Source organism: Phyllostomus discolor, chromosome 7 (genome assembly GCF_004126475.2).
Source record: "Phyllostomus discolor isolate MPI-MPIP mPhyDis1 chromosome 7, mPhyDis1.pri.v3, whole genome shotgun sequence".
NCBI lineage: Eukaryota > Metazoa > Chordata > Mammalia > Chiroptera > Phyllostomidae > Phyllostomus > Phyllostomus discolor.
Genome location: NC_040909.2, coordinates 40,908,447 through 40,927,326, shown reverse-complemented (window position 1 = coordinate 40,927,326; position 18,880 = coordinate 40,908,447). Strand labels below are relative to the sequence as shown.

The following is an 18,880-nucleotide window of genomic DNA, read 5'->3' as shown; positions in this document are numbered from 1 at the left end:
TGTGCTAACCAGGAATGCAGAGACTGACACATGGAGCCTTGGAGTTGAACGAAGATGTCCCTGATCACCTTCTGCAATTTCCAGCCTCAGATCTGACTGTATCATTACCTGATCACCCTTGTTGCTGACTTGAGTCTGTGTGTATTTGATTCTAGAGACCATTGGTACCTGCCCTGCCTATAGTGTAGGTGAAAAAACCTAGCCCCATAAAAATGAAATGAACTACCCAAAGTCACCCCAAGACGATGGGGAAATTGTCTTTGGTTCTAGTCTGGCTAAAGCCAGTTCCTTATAGGGCTTGTCACTGTGCAGCTAATTGGCTGTGAATGCAGGTACAGTTGTGAGGCCCTGGCAACAGAGCAATATAAGGTAGCAAGATCCTGATGCCAACCCCCTGAAGCAAGAATCACAATACAGCTTAGAGAGAAAAAAGGCCCCATTCAAAGTCAATAATAAATACACAACCTCTGTAGCCCAGAGCTGTGGACAGGGGCAGAGAATTTGACCTACTGCAGACCCTGGAAGAGAGACCCAAATCTCAGAATAAACCATCATTACTCAGGACACTCTCATGTGTCTGTATGGGGTTTTACCCCTGGTGCATGTTATGAGAGGTATTAAAAAAATGGTCACCAGTCCCCAAGTGGTCCTTCATCCAGGTGCGATGAGGTCAGAAATTCTTGCATATGGCAGCCTTCCTTTTGGTTTCAGCATTATCTTCTCTCCTTGCCTCCCCATTTGGAAAGCTACTAGAGCCTAAAAAATGTAAGACTTCCATATTGGTCTCTCTACCTTGGGTGGTGTTAGTCAGGATTCAAGAAAAACAAAACAAAACCTGGATTGATGGGTAGATATCGAGAGAGAGAGAGAGAGAGAGAGAGAGAGAGAGAGAGAGAGAGGGAATGGATAAATGTGAATATATTATGAGAAACTGGCTCAAATACGGAGGCTGAGAAGTCCTATGATATGCCATCTGCCCACTATAAGCTGGAGATCCAGGAGAGCTGGTGGTATAATTTAGTCCGAGTCCAAAGGCCTGAGAACCAGAGGAGCTGATGATATAAATCCCAGTCCAAGTGCAGGAGAAAATGAGATTAAACGAGATGTCCTAGCTCAAGCTGTTCCCTTCAGGACCTCAACAGATTGGACGCTGCCCATTCACATTAGGAATTGAAATTTAACTTTAAGTCTACTGATTCAAATGCTAATCTCTTCCAGAAACACCCTCATAGATGCACCTGGAAAAAATGTCTCCTCTGGACACCCCTTAATCCAATCAAGTTGACAGATAAAATTAACTGTCACATGTAGGAAATTTAACACCAACTGCACCCCTGGGACAAGACTTTGTGAAGGCCCCTTTCTCTCACAACCCTCACCATCAGTGGTGGCCTAGTTCATTCTCATCCCACACTCAGCACTTCTAATAATATTATCGCTGCATGGTCTATGTGAGTGATTCATGCCATATAGGCTACATATTAGAACCACTTGCAGAGCTTTTAAAAAACCCAATGTCAAGGTCACACCCCAACCATCATTATATCACAATCTCCATGGATGGGGCCAGGCCCAGTAATTTTAAAGCTCCCCAGGGGATACCAATGTATAGTCAGTGTCAAAAATCACAGCTGTCCTGGGAGAACAGAGTAGAGCTTTAACCATCTGTCCACTGAGCCGAGCACTGTGGCCCCACCTCAGGAGGCAGTATGGACATGCCTATTATACTAGTGGTGGTAGTTAGACTGGGCTCCATTGCAAGACAAAAACAACAACATCAACAAAAACTCCCAGGACCCTAAATGGCAATGCTTACCCATCTAAGATTAATTGTAAGAAAAAGATGCAAAGCAGTAACAGCATAACCTAATGTACAGTATGATGACTGTAGTTAAACATACTGCATACTTGAAATTTGCTAAGACAGTAGACCTCAAATGTTCTCATCACTCACACACACACACACACACACACACGCATTGTAACTATTTGAAGTGATGGATATGTTAATTAGCTTGATTGTGGTAATCATTTCACATTTCACACAATTTTTGTATACAAAAACATTATGTTTACACTTTAAATATACACAATTTTCACTTGTCAATCACAACACTGAAAAAAAGAAGAAAGTAATGGCATTAAAGTGAGGATATTCATCACAGCTAAAGGTTGCCTCATTGCATGGGATTGACCCCAAGGGGTCAGTGAGAACTACAGCTGTCACACTGACATGGCATGACTACATCAGACGTGCTTTTTCTTTCAGTTTAGGAACAACTAAAGCATACACATGAGATATTAGAGCCAGGGAGCTCAAGCTGGAGTCTAGAACAGGGCTTCTCAAAACATGCTGGTCACACAGTCATACTCTGTGCAATCAGTCCCACAGCAGAGCTCTCTGACGGGCTCACTGAGACCAGAGGCAGATCACTGATTTCATTATGTCAACAAGTGATGACAGGTTGATATTTGAAAGCACCCTGAACTCCTGGGGGGACCTGTGGTCACAAGTCAGTACCCTTTGTGCCTTTGTGCTTTCACCAGTGGTTAATGCCATGCAGATACAGCTCTTACTTCAGCAAAACAGCTCAGGCCAATTCCAGGTCTGCTGCAATGCACCCTTACAGCATACCTATAAAATGAGTTAGCCTGCTTTTCCTTAAAACTCAATACTCAAAGTATAGCCTTGAACCAACAGCATTGGGGTGACCTAAAAGCTTGTTAGAAATGCAGAATCTCAGCCCCCTTGCCTCTGCCCCAGACCCACTGGTCAGAATCTACATTGCAGCAAGATCCGTAGGTGAGTCCTATGCATGTTGAAGTCTGAGGCTCCTGTCTGAGAGCTCACCACACTTGTGCCACTTTATCTTACTATCTTTTTTTTTAAAGATTATTTATTTATTTATTTTTAGAGAGGGAATGGAGGGAGAAAGAGAGAGAGAGAGAGAGAAACATCAATGTGTGGTTGCTGGGGGCTGTGGCCTGCAACGCAGGCATGTGCCCTTACTAGGTAGGAACTGAACCTGCGACACTTTGGTTCGCAGCCCTCGCTCAATCCACTAAGCTACACCAGCCAGGGCTTATCTTCCTATCTTTAAGGCCACCTCTGACTGTGTTGCCAGCCCTGATTCCCCTATCCCAGGTCAGGCAGAGCTGCCCAGGGTGGGGAGAGTGCCAGTCTATAGCCCGTCCCCCTTCACTGGAAACCCATCATTACTGAGGGTTCAGTGACCTTGTGCTGGAGGTGGTTTCTGGGGACTAGGAGGGCATTCCATCACTGTCCTTCTTCTACCCAACACATGAATTCAGATGAGGTCAGATTAGAGCTGCAGGTGACGGTTACTCCTCATAGCACCAACAGCTAATAATGAATCCCCATTTTAAAGTCATCTGACTGCTAGCTAGCATTTATTTGGAAACTAGCTACATATCAGGTGCTTTATCCATATCCCCTTATTCATCTACACCATCCTATAGAGCAGATGGTTATCCCCATCCTACAGAATACTGAGAATACTGAGAATACCTATGAGAATACTGAGCCTTAGATTACATATCTTGTCAAGGCCACCCAGACCAAAAGTCAGTGCCAGGACTTGGACTCAGGTATCCAGTTGCAAAGGCCCCACTGCTCCCTCTGACTTTGCTCTTCTTTGAGAACTGACCCATCCAGATGTGCTGGGGTTATAGGAGTCAGCACAGCAGATATAATCCCTGCATTTATGGACGCTGCAGTCTTGAGGGAGTAATTTCTGAGCATGTGCTCTCTGCCTGACACTGTGCTTTATTTATATTCAGTCAATTACTTATATGAAAATCCTAAAAACAAGGACATTATCCTCATTTGAAATACTGAGGCAGGGCTCAGAGAGGTCAAGTAACTTTCCCCTGGGTCACAGAGCAGGGGCTGGCAGGATGTGGAAGGGGTTGGGTGAACAGCCACCAGTGGTGCCTCAGTGACAGCTGAATGGATTAAGGTATGTCTATGAGTACTGGGGCTTTTTTAAACTTCCCTGACTCCTTGCCAACCTTCCAGAGCTACAGTCCTAAAGCCCACTGGAGGAAGGCTGGTATCCTCTTTGCCATACTCTGGAATTCTTCTAGGGAGTTTTCCTGTCCTCAATTTGCTGTGTAGCTTTGACCTCTCCAAGGCATCATGCCAACTACCTGGCAGGGCCAGTGTGATGATCAAATAATATAGACCAGGTAAGAATGTTAGCAGATGTGAGCCTGGTACACGTTAGTTACTTCTTCCTAATTTGAGGATGGCAGTGAGGTCATGGGAGATCCACACTGCTCACTGGGAGAACTATTAGCTTATTGAGCATGTAAACAAGCGGTCCTTGGCTCAGAGATGCAGCCCCTCTGGACCCTGAGTTGGTTTTTCAGCATCTGAGTCTCCTTGAATACCATGCAGTGCAGCTCAAGCAGTTCAAGGGTAGAGGCCCTTCCAACATTAATGCAATACTCACCTTGGCCACATGGGGACAGCACACACCCGTACAACGCCCAGCTCTGGCCCTAGCATTCCCCTGCAAGGAGCTAAGGAAGAGCTCACGCACGGAAAGTCAGGAGGCTGGTAACTGTAAAACCTTCCACACTTACGAGATAGGATTATTTAGGAATATTGCAGACAGAAAGGACCTTCCAAATATTATGTTTTACAGAATTAACTATTTTAAAGAAGGGGAACCAAGGCATAGGAAACAATCAAACTTTTTATACACCTGAATATACTCAACATGGCCCAGGTGACACCTCAGACCTCATGGGGTGCAGTGACCCTAAACAGCTCACATCTTACCACCTTCAGGCAGCCTTTCATAATCATACTAATTTCTTTATCCTTCTTCTATTAATGGTCTGCTTTACACAGTTAGGAACTTAATAAAAATTCCCATGTATACTACTGTGTAGAAACAGAAATGAACTTTGTGTCACATATACCTCTACCACCCACTCCTATACCCCAAATAGATATTAATGGTTGATTGTTGAACTTTTCCCACTGGGTCCATGGCCACCTTAGATGCCCATCCCACACAGTACTCAAGTGGACATCACCAGTGATTGGCATTGGCAGGTGAAGTCAAATTGCTGCCATTTTTCTTGATATTAAATTTCAATAAATATTGGCTGGCAATATGAGTTGTTTTGTTTACCCAAATATAGTATTGATTCTTTGGGGATAGGACCTGAATTATTCTTTCTGTATTCCAACAACATTCCAAGCATTCTAGATGGTCAATGTCCTTAAGCTCCCTCCTGGGCTGGAAAGGCAGTGGGCCAGGGTGGGTGTGGTCTCTGGAGCAAGACAATCCTGACTTCTAGACGCAGCTCTGCCACTTACAGGCTGGGTGGTCTGGGGCAAAGTGACCTCCATCCTTGAAGCTCAGTTTCCTCATCCTCAAAACTGGGCAGCATGCTACCTCACTTGCAAGAACATCACAAAGATTCCATAATCCCACGCAGGCAAAGCCCCTAGCACAGTGCCTGGCATAGAGCAGGTGCTCAGTAAATAACAGCTTGTGTCATTAGCCTGATTGCTGAGGTGGAAGAAGGACAAGGTAAGCCAAGTCCATGAAATTACAAGCAGACTTGCTCAATGGAGCCTGCTTATAAAAAAAAGACACCCTCCAGTGTCTGAGACAGGTGAGTATACAAGTACTTGTCACTTTGCCTGGCAGCCAATACAGGTATTTGTTACAGCAAGGGTGGCAATTTCTGGGAGAGAGCTAGATCAAGAAAGGGTTAGGTGAATTTGTGTCTGAAAGACTAATAGTACCCAAGAGAGAAGGGAGTTGAAAGCCTCACTGTGCCAACAAGCCAGAGCAGGACAGGCATGTCTGGGAAGTACCTATCAGCAATTGATGGGGAAGGCAGCAAGCCTCCAGATGGAATAGGGGAAGGTGGAATAGTTGTAAGGCAGATAGCAAGAAGATGTCCCAGCAGATGAGCAGAAAAACAGTCACCTGGGAGTAGGCCATGAGCAGGGATCCAGGCAGATAGGTGGTAGAAAGTTGGTACCCACTGAGTGTGAAGATGTGGAGGAAGGTCAAAGTAAAACAAGAGAGTAAAATACATAGCAGGGACTTGGCTCTATGAATGAGGCTTCATTCATTTCAGCAGCCAAACCAATGTGCAAGGTCAGGGAGCCTGGGATATCCATGCCCGCATCCAGAATCAGCAGTCAGCTGGGGGACCATGAACCCACCCCTTAGGCTGCCCTCATTATTCTCAAGGTGCCCTGGCCTGCTAGCCTGGAGAGCCTCCCCCAGCAGCTACTTCTGGCCCAGAAGACCTGTACAAACATCTCTTGCCTCTCCTTGTCATCGCTGTCAGAGCAAATTTGCAGCAGCAGCATTCAGGCATGTCTCAGGAAGCCTGTGAGGCTGGGCACTTCAGGGGATGGCCAGATTTAGTGATACCTCATATCTCCATGACACCAGAGGACTCATTTCCTGGCCACAGCAGTGGAAAATTGAACTGGGTGGGTTTCCAGGGGGGGAGAAAAAGGGATCAAAGAGAAATATACTCAAATGCCACCTTGATTGCACTGGACTTCTAAACAGGTCCTGAACAGAGTAAGAGTCAAGATCCCTCAGTTCTCATCCTTAACTCTGTTATAAAGTTGCTGTGTGCTGCAGAGGGGGCCACTCTGGGCCTCAGTCTCCTTGCCTGTAAAGTGAAGATAGTTACATCTGCCCTATATGAGCAAACTCTTCAGAGAGCACAGAATGAGTGACCAGGGGTAACAGATGTATGATCTCTTGTGTGTCAGCTCTGCCTAGTCACTGTGGTAAGAAGGATTCTGAAGCTGAGGCCAAGCCAAGCCAGAAAAGTGCTGAGATCAAACTACATCTGCCATGAGTCCAAGATTGGAGGGCACCCTCTCCTATGTTATATACTTGCCATTTTTGTCCTAAATAATTGTAAGATATCTTTATTTTCATTTCTTCTTTAGTCCAGAGCCAAACCACTCTAAAAAGAGGCCAATATGCAGGAGGCTTTTTGTGCTCATCTCTCATACCCTTTTCTTTCTTTCTCTTCCTCCCTCCCTCCCTCCTTCCTTTTTTCCTTTCCTGCTTTTTTTCTTCTCATTTTTTTTCCAGGTAAAGAGCACAGGCTCTGGTGCTCAGATCTGCTGCACAGCCACGTGACTCAGGTGAACCACTGCCTCTCTGAGACTCAGTGCCTTGACCTGTAAAATGGAGAACACAATTCTACCTCAGGGGTGATATGAAGATTAAATGATGTCATGCCATGACAACCTGGCCATGAACCAGTGTCTCATGGCACTTCCTCTCCTGTTAGCCACTGGGTCTCAATTTAACCCCCGCACTCACACCACTGGCTCAATCTGGAAGACCCAGGACCAAAGACAGGAAATGGGCCTGTCAAAAGACAAGAAGTATTTTCTGGTCATAATCACTGATGGCCTCCCTTGTCCCTGTTCCCAGGCTCTGACATGTCTCCTGTATTCTAGATTCCAAGTTGTTCTAGGATTTAGACCTATCCCTGCCCAGGGCTTTCTAGCTCTTGCTGGTACCAGTTGGGAATGATGCTGAAAAGGACCATTTGCAATCATTATAGAAATTCAGAGCACCAACCAGAGGGTGACCATGATCACTTGCTCATCAGTCGGGGTCCCAGCCCTTTCTCAAAATCTCAGAGCACCTGAGGTTTAGGTGGCACCAACATTACTGGGTTCTAAACACCTTTCCTGGGATATGTGCCTTCCCGACCTCCTGGAGAGGGAGGTGAAGAAGAATGGGCAGAGTATAAATGTCAGACTCAGGCTCCTGCATCCCAGTCCAGCCAGGCCACTTCCTGGCACAGAGACTCCCAGTACCTTTCTGGGCCTCAGTCTTCTCATCTGTAGGTTTCCTCCTGAAAGGTGGCTATGGTACTAAATAAGGTATCACATATATATGAAAAGGCTCTGTAAGCTGCAAAGCACTGGATATACATTAATTTGTGTCCCCCCAGAATTCACAGCTTAAAGTAAGTTCTAGAGGCCTATTCTGGGCCATGACTGGAGAGCAGAAGGCCCTGCTTCTCTAGTCATATCACATGGTCATTGCACTCCCATTACTGCCTCATTTCCAGGTACAGCCCCTTTCACTCTTGTAATTGAAGAGAAACTTTCAATTACTCTTTATCATACCACATATTTTAAGGCCTCAGAACCTTTGCTCAAGCTGTTTATTCTGCCTGGAATACCCTTTCCTTCCCCACTTGGCAAACTCCTTTGCATCCCTCAAGACCCGATGTCAGTGCCAGTTCTTCTGGGAAGCCTCCCTACCTGATACTCTTTCCCCCAGACAGGAGTGACTTGCTCAGTGGGCTCGAACAGACCTCTATTTTTGCATGCTGTCTTAGAATGAGACTGGGAAGGACAAGCTGAATTGGGTTGATGTGCACTCCCCTGGCCCAGCACACAGTAGGTATTTAGCTAGAGTATGGACTTGCACCTATCACCTTCATTCCACTCACCCAAGACTGGCTATGTGTCTGGCTTTCAGAACTCAACACAGGCTCCCTCCTGGCTGCTTACAAGCCCTTGATTCTTCATTGGCTTAAGCTATGCTCCCCCAGACACCATGGAGCAAAGCTGTACCAAGGCAGCCACAGGGTGCTATGTGGCTATGTGTCGGGGCGTACAGGAGCTGAGAGGCAGTGGTCACGGAGGAGCCAACCCAGAGCCCCAAAGGCTGCCCATCACCATGGAGACAAGGCCCCATGGGCCAGCCAGGCCCAGGCTGGTCAGTGAATGAATAAACGTGGCCCATTTTTCTGCCTTTGTTCAGAGCCTCCCTGGGGCTTCCTGCTGTCAGCCCCAGCTGTGCGGAAGGCGGAATTTGCCTGATATCGCTGAGCTGCCGCCTGGCAGCACTGAGCCTGGCCCAGGCCACCCCACGCCAAGATTCATGCTCAGCTAACAAGCCCTACTTTGTTCCTGTGGGAAAGTCCAGCCCCTCAGGAAAGAGCCCTCTCTCTAGCCGGCCCCTGGTCTGGGGACTCAGCAAGGAAAACAAAGCTCCATCCATTGGCAAAGATTCACAGGGCCTAATGTCCACCTCCGTGCCTGGCGAGATGGCGGATCTGTTCTGGGATGTGGAACTCTGGTGCATCTCTCTCTCTCTCATCTGGGAGATGAGATGGGAATTGTTTGGTCAAAGGTCTCCTCACCTTCCCCAGCCTCTGGATTGAAAGAGGGGGCTGTGTAAGAGGCAGGTGGGCCTAGGCTGGGGGTGGCCTTAGCAGAACTCAGCTGATGCCCACATGAGGCCTGAAGGAGGTCAGTGTGGACTATCTGCCCCCTACAACTGGGACCCAGTAGATTTGCAGATGCTCTGGCCTAAGCCAGCTGGGTGGAGTCCTGATCCCAACTTTGTCCACATGGGTGGCCTTCCCCTCATCATGTCACTTCATCAGCCTCAAGACAAAAAGTACTGAAGCTGGCTGCCTCCTAGGATTTCACTGATACTGGCAATGATAGGAGTCATTTAATTTAGCACCAATTCTATGCCAGGCTCTTTGCAAAGAGCTCCCATGGGTTAGCTCACTGGAAAGGTTCTTTCGATGAGAATCTCCCAGCTCAGATGTCTTCAGGGAACCAGAGGCACATAACATGAAGAGAAGATGCAGCCAAGGATAGGACAGCAGTGGGTGGTGGGCGCTGTGGGCGCATGGGGATTCTGGCCCCAACTACTAGGTCCCCAAAGACTAAGCACTGGCTGTTGCTCACATGTGAAAATGTGGGTCCAGCTTGTATGGATCTTCTCATTATTTCTAAAGGGAGCTGGAAATATGCATTTTGATTGGAAATTTCTCAGTTTATAAAAATGTAAAACTAAATAATATATCATTTACATGTAAAGTAAAACTGTGGATAAAGTATGAGGATGATAAACATAAAATTCAGCATACTGTGGATCTCTTGAGGGTAGAGGGGACAGGCTGGCCAGAGTCACCTTGGGGCTCAGCAGTGTTGGGACTGATCTATTTCATAAGCTGGGAGAACATGTGATACAGGTGTTTATTATATGATTCTCTATGTCTTATATGTACATTATATGTTTTCTTTGGAATGCAATCCATGGATTCCATCCATAGTAAATTATTTTGAAACCACCTGGAGACCAGATAAAACCTGCTTGCATGGGATATCTAGTCCCTCACCTCCTGTTTATGACTCCTGTTCTATGGCTTAGGTAACATTATCCTTATTTCACAAATGAGGAATCTGGGACTCCCAAGGTCTAAGCTACTTGTCCAAGGTCATACAGCTCTCACTGACAGCTGTGGTTTGGGATCTCCCAGAAGCAGAGCCTGAGACAAGGGCCTGAGGGCAGGTGGTTGAGAGGTGAACTCTGGAAACAGCTAGGGGACAGGAAGTAAGACAGAGAAGGGGAGGGTGCCCACAGAGGATGTGTTATCAACAGTGGCCCCCATGGGCAGCTGGAGCTGATCATTGCTGGGGACCTCTGGGAGACAGCACATAGAACATGCATCTCCAAGCTCTCTTGCTCTATGGATGAGGGAATGGGGAGTTTATACATCCTTCCCATCAGCACTAGTTCAAGGTCACTCCAGGGGGTGTTAATTCCCCTGGCATTGCTTGCCTGCTGTCAGTAAGGGCAGAATGGCTCTGGGGCCAGAGAGAGCCCTGAAGAAAGGGATGCAGGGCTGCTGGCAGATGGAAGGCAGGCAGGTGTGCACTAAAGGCATCAAGGTGAGAAGATAGAGCAGGACACAGATGACAGTTTGCTGATGTGCTTGGCAACCCAGGTTGCTGCGCTTCCTACACTATGATGCTGTTTACCTGCTCAAATTGACTTTCTGAGTAGCTTCTTATGACACACCTGCTAAAGAAGAATCTCATGGGGAATGGGAGAAAAGTACAAGCAGATGTGTTTTCAATGTCCAACATAATTCTCATATATACAAAAATCTTAGCCTAGGATATAAAGCATTGACTCTTAGCCTGCCATTCAAAGTCGCTACCACACTCAGCTCTCAACCTTCTCTTCTTGCTCCTGTCCCGGCCCCCACAGTCTACAGTGCCCTTAACCTGCTGAATTAGTTCTCTGAGGATCAGCTGGCCCTGGGAAATGCAATGCTTGCAGAAAAGTTCATGTGTAGCAATTTCAGACTTGTGGGATTTAAGAAACTGCCTAAATTGAGGGTTTCTGAAATTACTCCACTTATCTCTTTTTGGCCTTAAGATTGCTTTTTATAAATTGAGATGATGGAAATGTTTCTCTCTTCCACTGAGAGTCATAAAGGGAATCAATTACATTCCATAACCCAAAACACAGGTCTTAATTTTCCATTTCCTCAGTAAAGCGGTTAATCTCTAAACCTGAGCTTATAGTCCCCAGCATGGACATCAAAAGAATCTAAATGCTCTTCGTGCTTCCGTGGGGTTTATCTGAATTTAACCCTGTAAAACAGACATGGGCAACTTCACCCTTGAGATTATTATGGGTCCTTTAAGACAAGAGATGTTTTTGTACTCTGTTGTACAATGTTTATGAGCACCTACCATGTACCAGGCACTGTGCTGGATCATGAGGATGCAGAAGTGAGTGAGCACCAGGCCTGATTTGGGGAACCTCAGGGTGGCTAGGGAGACAGATGGAGTGTATTATTTCCTTACTATATTGTGCATGCAATGGCTGATAGGAGGATGTCCAAAGTGTAAGGGGGCAACTCTGACCGTGGTGTTTTGGTCCCATGAGTTACTGAGGGATGCAGTAGTTATATGCTCAATCATCTCACTGGGGAAGATGCAGAATATGTCTCTGGCAGTTTCTATACTAGCCCCTGCCTCACTCTTTCCAAACTCATTTCTAAAGACTGCTGATGAGAGAAAACTGAGCACAAAATACTTCAGAGGTTAATCTTTTGCATTTTTATTGACCTTCAGGATCTCTGCATGCATGGGAAGAACACCCTAGCTGGGTGATAAGGTGTCAGTAACACTTAATACTCTTCTATTCAACAGGAAGGTCCCAGCAACAGCAGGGCTCAGTGTAAAGCTCCTTCCAGTCAGAGAGGCATGTAATTACCCACATCAGCCCCTAGGGGGTGCACGTTTTATCACTCCTTCAGGAGAGGAAGGGACTTGATTCAAGAGATACAAGAGTATCTCCTTTAAGTGGATCTGAAAGTTTTGACATAGCATAGGACAAGATTTTATGGGGTGAAGAGATCCATGGAACACCAGTGCCTAAATGCCGTTTATGAAAAGTTTTATGATCTGGTAAGTCTGAGAACATGCACAATGTTGCGGGGGTTCCAACACTGTGGGGGCTCCATATAAATGGAGATCCATATAAAGACACTACTGACTTTGTTAAAGAGCTTAATGTTTTCTTAAGGGCAAAGGCCATAGAAACGTTCCTGTTTGGTGTGGAGTTCAGAGATAAATTTGGTCATGTTCCAGCATGAGCCTCAGGGGTGGAGGCTCAGGCCTCTGGCACAGCCAAGACCACGGAGATGAGGGTGCCAGTGCTACCACTTACACTGTAGGAGGCCTCTACCAACATCAGAACCTTGAGTCATCAGGTTCCTCGGGGTCATTGCATTCCTCTGGTTCATAGACTGTGCTGAATGTTCTGGCTACAGCTACTGCTCAGTTCCTGCAAGAAACTGCTACAAATCAACCTTAGTCCCTTTTGAGTACTGACTGCTGGATTGAGCCTGTGGAAGACTAAATCCTCAGATTTATCATCTCCCCTAGAAATGGTCCCCAAACTTGGCTGCCATTAGAATTTCCAGTAGAGCTTTAAGAAATACCCACATCCAAAAGATGCCTAAGTCATTGATATAGGGTATGGCTTGGGCATCAGGATATATTTAAACTCTTCCCCAGTTGATTCTAATGTGCAGCCAAAGTTATGACCACTGGCCCAGAAGCACCAGGCAGTGGGCCCCCTTCACTATTTCCTTTAAAACAAACAAAACACTTTCTATTAAAGGTTCTGAGAACCCCTGCAGTAAAACCCCCATGTAACCTAATGTTTCCCAAACTTATTTAATAACAGAACCCTTTCATCTCCCAACACTTAGTGACATCAGGGAAAATGGCATTGTGCAGAACATGCTTTGGGATATGCTGGGGACAGAGCATTGTACAGGGTACAGGAGTCCATAGGTAGTAGGAATAAGTGGTCTATAGAAGCAGAAGATTATTCTGACATTTGCCCATGATGGAAGGTGGTATAATTAATCAGAATATTTGCTTTCTGCCCTGGCTGCTGTGGCTCAGTGGATTGAGTGCCGGCCTGTGAACCAAAGGGCCACTGGTCCGATTCCTAGTCAGGGCGCATGCCTGGGTTATAGGCCGGGTCCCTGGTGTGGGGTGTGTGAGAGGCAACCACATACTGATGTTTCTCTCCCTTTCTTTCTCCCTCCCTTCCCCTTTGTCTAAAAATAAATAAAATCTTTTAAAAAAATATTTGCTTTCTCTCTATATTGATCTCTGGCTTGGTCATGTGACTAGCTCTGGCCAAAGACATACGTTGCTTGTGGGCAGAAGCCTTAAGAGCCATTGTCTGATGTCATTGAGCTCTCTGTTTTCCTTTTATTATGAAACAGCAAAATCTCAGATGTAGGCTGCTTGGCCAGCCTGGGTCCTAGAGTGAAAGGGACATGTAAAAGAACCACAGCCAAACCCTAGTGGACATGTACTTCGAATTAGAAATAAACCTTTGTGGTTAAAAGCCACAGAGATCTTGGGGTCACTTGTTGCCACAGCATAACTTAGTTTATGCTGACTGGTACACTCATAGAAACATGCTGATAACATGCTTGCTCTTGCACAAAGTGCTGAAAATTTAGGCTGAGTATTCAGATCTTCTGCATTATTTGAATTTTTGGTTGTGAGCATGTATTTCATTAAAAAAATGACTGGTTTAAAAGTGCTTCAAGTTTTGCCCTCATATTGACCCTCTTAGATGAAATCTTCCTTCTGCTCAGGCTGGCAGGGTCAATTGGATACTTTAAGCACATTCTTTGCTCAAGCAAGACAACAAAATGCCTTTCCCAGAGGAGATGCCTAACCTTTTAAAAATATCCTTTCAGAACTTGGATGTGCAGAAACAGATGCTTTGGGGGACATGGCTTTAAAACCAGGAGATGCTATTTTTGGTCTCTGCCCAACACAAATAGGCTCTGGGTCACCCACCTGGAGGGGAAATGGCTCAGTCAAAATGTCAAGGCAATAACTTCCACAAGACCTTTCAGTTTCATGCTCTGGGGAAAATTAGGCAGCCCAGAGTAATGGTGTATATCTACCCTCTGGAACGATGTTCAAGAACAGCATGGAGCATACCCTTCTGCTGGTTGACTTAAGCTAGCTGGATTGACCCCCTATAAAAACATCTCCCTCAATCACCTCTCATGGTGCCTATAATTCTATTATTAAAGTTTTCTTCCTCTGGCCTCCCAAAATGATCTATTATGGAGCTTAACAAAGTGGAATCCATGAAGCTGTTGACTTGTGAATAAGAATGTGTGACTGGCATCAGGTTTGAGGATCCAAAGGGTAGTGTTATGGAATGGAAGTGAGCCAGAGGAATCGCTAGGAGCTATTCCTTCTGGAACCAGGCAAGGGTGAGGCTAAGATGTGAATTAGCCTGGCACCATAGGCCTGGTCAGGGCTTAGCAATGAGTGTGGCTGAGATTTTGCTGGTATGTTCTGGGGAACATAAACCTGTTGTTAAAATACAGAAATAACTCCTTGATGTTGTAACTAGCTGCTGTCATTTTTGGATTAAAGCTTTACTGGTGGACTCCCAGGCACAGTGACAGGTTGGTGGGATGGCCCTAGCCACTTTCTAAGGTCAAACTCCACCCCTCCCACCTGCCATCAAAAAACAAAGGGAATGGAACCTGGTCACCAGACACTCAAAAATGATTTGTTGTATTTGTTTGTTTGTTTGTTTGTTTGTTCCCAGATGAGAGCAAGGCCCGTGGGAATGGAACCTAGGTTGTAGGTACCAAAAGTGAAAAAGAGGTACGGAGGGAGGAGGCCACACACAGACTTCTCCAGCTCCTCTACGTGCAGAGGAGTTGCCCTGAACTTTGAAGAGGAACATGGCAGCATGAAGCTGTTATTGAAAGCTGGGGAAGAATAAGTCTATCGGATGCTTGTACTCAACGGGTTTTCATTGATGCCAGAGTAACCAAAGTACCCAGGGTGAAATATCTGGGTGAGAAGTGGGAAGCCTTTTAAAAGGTACTAAAAAACTAAAGAGTATCCAGAATACATAAAGAGCACCTACAAATCAGTAAGATGACAGCTAGCCACTAGACTCCTTGGTAAAAGACTTGAAGATGCACTTTAACAAGAGAATGTCCAAATGGCCAATAAATATATGTATGGAGGCTCAACCTTTACTGATCAGGGGAAGGCAAATTAACACCACAGCGAAATCCCTCTACACACCCAGCAGAATCACTAAAATGTAAGACAGACAAGAGTTTTCAAGGATGCAGAGTACCTGAAATTTACATATGTTGGAAGAGCATGGATGGATCTCACCAATGCAACATTGAAGGAAAGAAGCCAGACACAAACATTACATACTGTAGGGTTCTGTTCCTATGAAGTTCCAAAGCAGACAGGTAAGACTCAGGAAAGTGCATATGTAAGCTGAGGCTAGGAAGTGACTAGAAAGGGCACAACAGGGGCTTCTGCAATGCTGGTACTAGAAGCTTCTTGACTTGAGTGCTAGTTTCATGGATACCATTAACTCATAACACCCATGAAGCTCACCAATTATGATTTGTGCACTTTTCTGTATGTCTGTAATACTTGAGTAAAAATTAAGGGAAAAAATCTTCAAGAAGGTATTTCTGTGTTAATTCCCTTCATTTTCACATGTCTGAGGGAAGAAAAAGTATCAAAAGATATATCTTTCCTGAAAAATATTTACTTGACTACATTCTCACTGTTCTTAGAAACACTGCAGGAACAATGACATCTGCTAACATACAGCTCTCAGAAAAGAATGTGCTTGGTGTGCAGAACCTCTGCATGGACAAGTGAGAGGACTCTGTGAATTGTTTGTGTGTCCCCCTTCAGGCTCATATTTAACAATCATTTACCAGCACCTGAACAGTGCCAGGAACTTTCACCTATATATTTCATGTCAGACTCCCAATAAGCTGTGCAGGACAGATGATGACCCACACTTTACAGATAAGGACGCCCAAACTGGGAGAGGGTGGGCAGCATTCAGGGGGCATGTGGCCACCTGCCAGAACTGGGATGCAAGCTCTTAGACATCTGACTCTGAGTCTACTGTTCCTCTGTCAGGTCACAGCTGCCTGTTCACATTGGACCAAAAGTTGTGAAACTTGAAAGGAAAGGAAATTCTAAATCAAGCACCATCTTTCTTTAATGATAAATTGTTTCCCTTCTATTTTCTCTTTCTGTTTAATCCACACAAACACACATGCAGCTGCTGTCAAGGCAGTCTGCATGCAGGCCTGGAGTCCAGGTGTCTCAGGGACCCATAGGCTGTTGGGGTGGGTTATGGGGAAAGGCAGACTGGGACCATGTCCACCCAGGCTAAGTTGTGGCTGTGGCTAGGGGACAGAATGCCTGGGATCAGGTGCCAGCATCAACCTCCCAGAGGTCCAACTGCTCAAGGCCATCCACACCTAAGTTGGTTGAAGCTCTTACTCTTACCTTGTCCAGACACCCAGGATCCATACATTCCTTCTACTCCTGTCCACAGAGGAAGACCCAACCACTCTTGATGTGTTACTTTTGCCAAGACCCCAACTTCCTTCAAGCCTCAATGTTTTGATCTAGGAAATGGAAAATCTAGACACTGTAGATTTCACAGCCCATTTCAGCTTTCATATTTGAGAGTTTCTCAGACACCACTGAAGGCAACACCCAAGCTCTATTCCTGAAAATTCCAGATGGGGTCCAGGTTGGAGCTTGGGCCTCTGTATGTTATAACATGATCCTTGAGCAACTGTCTGATGCCTATTCAAGTTGACCCTCTGTGGCCATGGGTCCCAACATGACTAAATTACTATTTTTAAACACTTCCCAGAAGATTTCCACAAGTAGAGAGGTATGAAAAACACTAGACTCCAGTGAAGACAATTTCTGCTGGCCCCAAGCTCCCTTAATTAGCACCTACATCTACCTGACTATGTCTCAGTGTCCCTATGCATGAAGTGGTATCATGGTTTTGTGGAGCCTCTGATGGGCAGGCAGAGGTATGGTAGGTTCCTGGAATGGCATATGGCAGGTTGCTCGATCCTAGACCCCCATCAGAGAGAATTCTAGGCTGTATCTCCTGACAAGGCAGGGGTAGGAAGGAGGGAGGCAGGAAAGCCCAGTCTCACCTCATAAATCACAAGCCAGGAAATGCAGGGCAGACACCCTTGCCTCAATATATACTACACATTAGATGCTTCACTGGTGTCCCACAAGGGAGTTTGTGAAGTGAGGGGCCAGGAAGAGGGGTGTACATTTAACATGTAAAACCTTGGGCCAGCTCTCCCTCAGGTCTTCCAGCTCCACAGGTCTCATGCAGGAGGTGGAGATACAGCTGCTTCTTTTCTTCTTTCTTCCTTCTTCCTTCTTCTCTTTCCTTCTCCTTCCTTCTTCTCTCTCCTTCCTCCTTTCTCCTTCCTCTTTCCCCTCCTCGTCCTCCCCCTTCTCCTCCTTCTTTTGAGGAGGAACGTTTGGCTCTGCATTTGAAGGCACACAAAAGGCTCTCAAAAAGGTGACAGAAATCTATTACCCTCCTGGCCAGCAATAGCCCTGCTTGAAGCTGGGCTAAGGCCAAGGGACAGGTAGCCATTCTAGGGGGCCTTGGGGAGGCCTCTTTGAGGGGAGCAGAGGCGTTGTCCAGTCCCTGGGCTCCCAGGGGATGTTTTTGTGCCAGGAAATCTAGGACAGTGGGTTTATTTTCATGCTCCCCACCAGCCAGGGGTCCAGTTGAGGAACCACTTGGGGATGTCAGGGGAGCAGTGAAATGTCAGCATTCGGTTGTGACCCTGGTTGAAGGCTCCACTGAAGCTGAAAGCCTAGCCCTTTGCCCCCCACCAGAAGGGCCGCCCTTGTCTATTTCATCTGCCCAGAATGGCAAGGCTTTGACTCCTCTAGACAAAGGTTCCATATAGGTGTCAGCAGGCCCTGGCCAAACTTTCTTCTGCCTAATTCACAAAGATGATGCCCATTTAAGAAGCACTCACTCTGTGGCAGGCAACGTGTTGATGCTGTGTGTGCATGAGAGGCAGTTTCCCCTAATGGTTAAGAACTCAGATCTAGCATTGTCTAGCTGTGTGACTTTGGCCATATAATTTTACCTCTTTGGGTTAGGGTCTCCCCAGCTGCAAAATGTGGATAATGTGGCTGCTTTGAGGATTCAGTAAAACTATGCATATCAAGAACAGTGCCTGGCACACAATCAGTGCTCCTTACACAGCAGTTATCTGTATTATCTCTTAGGTCATGATATGATTATATATTGGTTAGGGTCTTGCCAGCTGCTATTGTAAACAACCCCCCACAATTTAGTAGTTTTACAAATATTTTTTTTTGCTCACATGCTCCAATGCTGCTGTTTCTGGTTGGCACACAGTTCTCCTCCACATGGTGATTCAGACATCCAGACTTGAACTCTGGAGTCTTCCACATCTAGGAGGAAGTTGAAAGAGATAATGAATATACATCTGCTTCTTAACTGCACTGGCCTGGAAGAGACACACATCCCTTCCACTCATATTCCACCAGTGAGAACTAGTCACCTAAGTGTGAGGAGTGCTGAGAATGCCATCCCTGGCTGGGCAGCCACTATCCAACTCTGTACTACAGAAGAGAAAGTACAAGCCA

General features: G+C 46.0%; 1 protein-coding gene across 1 annotated transcript in view; it reads right to left on the bottom strand.

Moving 5' to 3' along the window:
- Window positions 1-18,680, bottom strand: part of ATP2B2 (ATPase plasma membrane Ca2+ transporting 2) — a 450,624-nt gene extending 431,944 nt beyond the window's left edge. Inside the window, exon 1 of the mRNA XM_036030810.1 lies at window positions 18,595-18,680. The gene's annotated coding sequence lies outside the window, so the exon portion shown is untranslated. The remainder of the gene's footprint in view (window positions 1-18,594) is intronic.
- Window positions 18,681-18,880: the final 200 nt, after the last annotated feature.